The sequence below is a fragment of the Engystomops pustulosus genome, chromosome 9, assembly GCF_040894005.1.
Source record: "Engystomops pustulosus chromosome 9, aEngPut4.maternal, whole genome shotgun sequence".
Taxonomy (NCBI): domain Eukaryota; kingdom Metazoa; phylum Chordata; class Amphibia; order Anura; family Leptodactylidae; genus Engystomops; species Engystomops pustulosus.
Window position 1 is genome coordinate 112,490,539 of NC_092419.1, and position 6,000 is coordinate 112,496,538.

Sequence of the window (6,000 nt, forward strand, 5' to 3'; positions counted from 1 at the left end):
CCCCTCTGTGACTACCCCCTCATACACAGCGAGCTGCCATGTCCGGTGTCCTGACACCTTTCTATCATAGCTAGCAGTGGTCAGGGGTCAGCATGGGCGCTCTGACCCCTCTGTGACTACACCCCCATACACAGCGAGCTGCCATGTCCTGTGTGTCCTGACACCTTTCTATCATAGCCAGCAGTGGTCATGGGTCAGCATGGGCGCCCTGACCTCTCTGTGACTACACCCCCCATACACAGCGAGCTCCCATGTCCTGGGTGTCCCGACACCTTTCTATCATAGCCAGCAGGGGTCAGCATGGGCGCTCTGACCCCTCTGTGACTACACCCCCCATGCACAGCGAGCTGCCATGTCCTGTGTGTCCTGACACCTTTCTATCATAGCCAGCAGTGGTCAGGGGTCAGTATGGGTGCTCTGACCCCTCTGTGACTACACCCCCTCATACACAGCGAGCTGCCATGTCCTGTGTGTCCTGACACCTTTCTATCATAGCCAGCAGGGGTCAGTATGGGCGCTCTGACCCCTCTGTGACTACACCCCCCATGCACAGCGAGCTGCCATGTCCTGTGTCCTGACACCTTTCTATCATAGCCAGCAGTAGTCAGGGGTCAGCATGGGCGCTCTGACCCCTCTGCGACTACACCCCCCATACACAGCGAGCTGCCATGTCCTGTGTGTCCTGACACCTTTCTATCATAGCCAGCAGTGGTCAGGGGTCAGCATGGGTGCTCTGACCTCTCTGTGACTACACCCCCCATACACAGGGAGCTGCCATGTCCTGTGTGTCCTGACACCTTTCTATCATAGCCAGCAGTGGTCAGGGGTCAGTATGGGTGCTCTGACCCCTCTGTGACTACACCCCCTCATACACAGCGAGCTGCCATGTCCTGTGTGTCCCGACACCTTTCTATCATATCCAGCAGGGGTCAGCATGGGCGCTCTGACCCCTCTGTGACTACACCCCCCATGCACAGCGAGTTGCCATGTCCTGTGTGTCCTGACACCTTTCTATCATAGCCAGCAGTGGTCAGGGGTCAGTATGGGTGCTCTGACCCCTCTGTGACTACACCCCCTCATACACAGCGAGCTGCCATGTCCTGTGTGTCCTGACACCTTTCTATCATAGCCAGCAGGGGTCAGTATGGGCGCTCTGACCTCTCTGTGACTACACCCCCCATACACAGCGAGCTGCCATGTCCTGTGTCCTGACACCTTTCTATCATAGCCAGCAGTAGTCAGGGGTCGGCATGGGCGCTCTGACCCCTCTGCGACTACACCCCCCATACACAGCGAGCTGCCATGTCCTGTGTGTCCTGACACCTTTCTATCATAGCCAGCAGTGGTCAGGGGTCAGCATGGGTGCTCTGACCTCTCTGTGACTACACCCCCCATACACAGGGAGCTGCCATGTCCTGTGTGTCCTGACACCTTTCTATCATAGCCAGCAGTGGTCAGGGGTCAGTATGGGTGCTCTGACCCCTCTGTGACTACACCCCCTCATACACAGCGAGCTGCCATGTCCTGTGTGTCCTGACACCTTTCTATCATAGCCAGCAGGGGTCAGTATGGGCGCTCTGACCTCTCTGTGACTACACCCCCCATACACAGCGAGCTGCCATGTCCTGTCTCCTGACACCTTTCTATCATAGCCAGCAGTGGTCAGGGGTCAGCATGGGCGCTCTGACCCCTTTGTGACTACGGGTGGTATTATCACCCATAGTCAGCTCATGTGACAGATGTTGAGCCCACACCTGTAGTGCCCCCTGCAGTCAGGTGCTTGCGATGTGGGGGTGCGCGCAGTAATTCTCACTTTTGGGGTGTCTATATTCGGCTTCTCCTGATGTGAAGTGGATTATGCAGGTAATTATCACCTCAGTATGGGGCGCGGGGTCCTCCACACATCTTTTCTGATCCTTTCCTGATCCAGAGAGTTTCTGTTATATCGCCACCTACGGCTTTCTTAAAAATGCCCAGGAAAGCACCCAGCTTCCCACATACCCAGAATGGATATTTCATTTATACTTAGATGGATAGATGGTTCCTGATCGTCCATATTGAAGTCCTGGTAATTGTGGAACCAGGGAGCGCAGAATGAACAGATCTATCACAGACAATAAGCAGCACTCTGCTGTCTACAGAAGGGAAACCCGTCATGGTAATGCTGCCCCCTGCAGGTGTGGCAAAGGCAGTTGCAGTGCAGTTCTGAGCTGCTGAGCTTACACTCACTGGATGCAGAACGACTCGCATCTCCTCCTGGCAGGACATGAGCGCCGGATCCTGGGAGGAGATAACGAATTCAGGCTCTTAAATCCTGACTATAAAATGGAATTACACGGACAGGAGGTCACCGCTCCAGGGTCACCTATAAGCAGCAGGAGGGGTCAGGCGCTGCGGATAAAACACCACCATCCATATGCAGGAAATAATACTGCACTACTGGAGCAACTTTGATCCATCAACCAGGGGCCAATCACAGGAGCCAGGGCCAAACACAGGCACACTGCTTCACTCACAGCTTCTGTGTAAGTTTCAGAGTCACACAGCTCGTCTGACAGTTCACATGCCAGCTCTACAACCACACTGCCCCACTCACTGCTCCTGTGCCAGCTCTACAACCACACTGCCCCACTCACTGCTCCTGTGCCAGCTCTACAACCACACTGCCCCACTCACTGCTCCTGTGCCAGCACCACAGCCACACAACTCCGCTCGCTGCTCCTGTGCCAGCACCACAGCCACACAGCTCCACTCACTGCTTCTGTGCCAGCACCACAGCTCGGCTCACTGCTCCTGTGCCAGTACCACAGTCACACAGCTCCGCTCACTGCTCCTGTGTTAGCACCACAGCCACACGGCTCCACTCACTGCTCCTGTGCCAGCACCACAGCCACACGGCTCCACTCACTGCTCCTGTGCCAGCACCACAGCCACACAGCTCCCCTCACTGCTCCTGTGCCAGCACCACAGCCACACAGCTCCGCTCACTGCTCCTGTGCCTGCACCACAGCCACACGGCTCCACTCACTGCTGCTGTGCCAGTGCCAGCACCACAGCTCCTGTGCTCCACTCACTGCTCCTGTGCCAGCATCACAGCCACACAGCTCCAATCACTGCTCCTGTGCCAGCACCACAGCCACACAGCTCCACTCACTGCTCCTGTGCCAGCACCACAGCCACACAGCTCCACTCACTGCACCTGTGCCAGCACCACAGCCACACAGCTCCACTCACTGCACCTGTGCCAGCACCACAGCCACACAGCTGCGCTCACTGCTCCTCTGCCAGCACCACAGCCACACGGCTCACCTCACTGCTCCTGTGCCAGCACCACAGCCACACAGCTTCACTCACTGCTCCTGTGCCAGCACCACAGCTCCGCTTACTGCTCCTGTGCCAGCACCACAGCCACACAGCTGCGTTCACTGCTCCTTTGTTAGCACCACAGCCACACAGCTCCTCTCAAAACTCCTGTGCCAGCACCACAGCCACACGGCTCCACTAACTGCTCCTGTGCCAGCACCACAGCCACACGGCTCCACTCACTGCTCCAGTGCCAGCACAACAGCCATACGGCTCCCCTCACTGCTCCTGTGCCAGCACTACAGCCACACAGCTTCACTCACTGCTCCTGTGCCAGCACCACAGCTCCGCTCACTGCTCCTGTGCCAGCACCACAGCCACACAGCTGCGCTCACTGCTCCTGTGCCAGTGCCAGCACCACAGCTCCTGTGCTCCACTCACTGCTCCTGTGCCAGCATCACAGCCACACAGCTCCACTCACTGCTCCTGTGCCAGCACCACAGCCACACAGCTCCACTCACTGCTCCTGTGCCAGCACCACAGCCACACAGCTCCACTCACTGCTCCTGTGCCAGCACCACAGCCACACAGCTCCACTCACTGCACCTGTGCCAGGACCACAGCCACACAGCTCCGCTCACTGCTCCTGTGCCTGCACCACAGCCACACGGCTCCACTCACTGCTGCTGTGCCAGTGCCAGCACCACAGCTCCTGTGCTCCACTCACTGCTCCTGTGCCAGCATCAAGCTCCAATCACTGCTCCTGTGCCAGCACCACAGCCACACAGCTCCACTCACTGCTCCTGTGCCAGCACCACAGCCACACAGCTCCACTCACTGCACCTGTGCCAGCACCACAGCCACACAGCTCCACTCACTGCACCTGTGCCAGCACCACAGCCACACAGCTCCACTCACTGCTCCTGTGCCAGCTCCACATCCATTCTGCCCTGCTCACTGCTCCTGTGCCAGCACCACAGCCACACAGCTCCACTCACTGCTCCTGTACCAGCACCACAGCCACACGGCTCCACTCACTGCTCCTGTGCCTGAACCACAGCCACACAGCTCCACTCACTGCTCCTGTGTCAGCACCACAGCCACAAAGCTCCACTCACTGCTCCTGTGCCAGCACCACAGCCACACAGCTCCACTCACTGCTCCTGTGCCAGCACCACAGCCACACAGCTCCACTCACTGCTCGTGTGCCTGCACCACAGCCACACAGCTCCACTCACTGCTCCTGTGCCAGCACCGCAGCCACACAGCTCCACTCACTGCTCCTGTGCCAGTACCACAGCCACACGGCTCCACTCACTGCTCCTGTGCCAGCACCACAGCCACACAGCTCCACTCACTGCTCCTGTGCCAGCACCACAGCCACACAGCTCCACTCACTGCTCGTGTGCCTGCACCACAGCCACACAGCTCCACTCACTGCTCCTGTGCCAGCACTGCAGCCACACAGCTCCACTCACTGCTCCTGTGCCAGTACCACAGCCACACGGCTCCACTCACTGCTCCTGTGCCAGCACCACAGCCACACAGCTCCACTCACTGCTCCTGTGCCAGCACCACAGCCACACAGCTCCACTCATTGCTCGTGTGCCTGCACCACAGCCACACAGCTCCACTCACTGCTCCTGTGCCAGCACCGCAGCCACACAGCTCCACTCACTGCTCCTGTGCCAGTACCACAGCCACACAGCTCCACTCACTGCTCCTGTTCCAGCACCACAGCCACACGGCTCCCCTCACTGCTCCTGTGCCAGCATTACAGCCACACAGCTTCACTCACTGCTCCTGTGCCAGCATCAAAGCTCCGCTCACTGCTCCTGTGCCAGCACCACAGCCACACAGCTCCACTCACTGCTCCTGTGCCAGAACCACAGCCACACAGCTCCACTCACTGCTCCTGTGCCAGCACCACAGCCACACAGCTGCGCTCACTGCTCCTGTGCCAGCACCGCAGTGACACAGCTCCACTCACTGGTCCTGTGCTAGCACCACAGCCACACAGCTCCACTCACTGCTCCTGTGCCAGCACCACAGCCACACAGCTACGCTCACTGCTCCTGTGCCAGCACCACAGCCACACAGCTCCACTCACTGCTGCTCTGCCAGCATCACAGCCACACGGCTTCACTCACTGCTCCTGTGCCAGCACCGCAGTCACACGGCTCCACTCACTGCTCCTGTGCCAGCACCGCAGTCACACAGCTCCACTCACTGCTCCTGCGCCAGCACCGCAGCCACACAGCTCCACTCACTGCTGCTGTGATAACCCGGGGGCCAATCACAGGAGCCAGGGCCAAACACAGGCACAATGCTTCACTCACAGCTTCTGTGTAAGTTCCAGATTTACACAGCTTGTCTGACAGTTCACATGCCAGCTCTACAACCACACTGCCCCACTCACTGCTCCTGTGCCAGTACCACAGCCACACAGCTCAACTCACTGCTTCTGTGCCAGCACCACAGCTCGGCTCACTGCTCCTGTGCCAGCACCACAGCCACACGGCTCCACTCACTGCTCCTGTGCCAGCACCACAGCCACACGGCTCCACTCACTGCTCCTGTGCCAGCACCACAGCCACACAGCTCCACTCACTGCTCCTGTGCAAGCACCACAGCTCCGCTCACTGCTCCTGTGCCAGCACCACAGCCACACAGCTGCGCTCACTGCTCCTGTGCCAG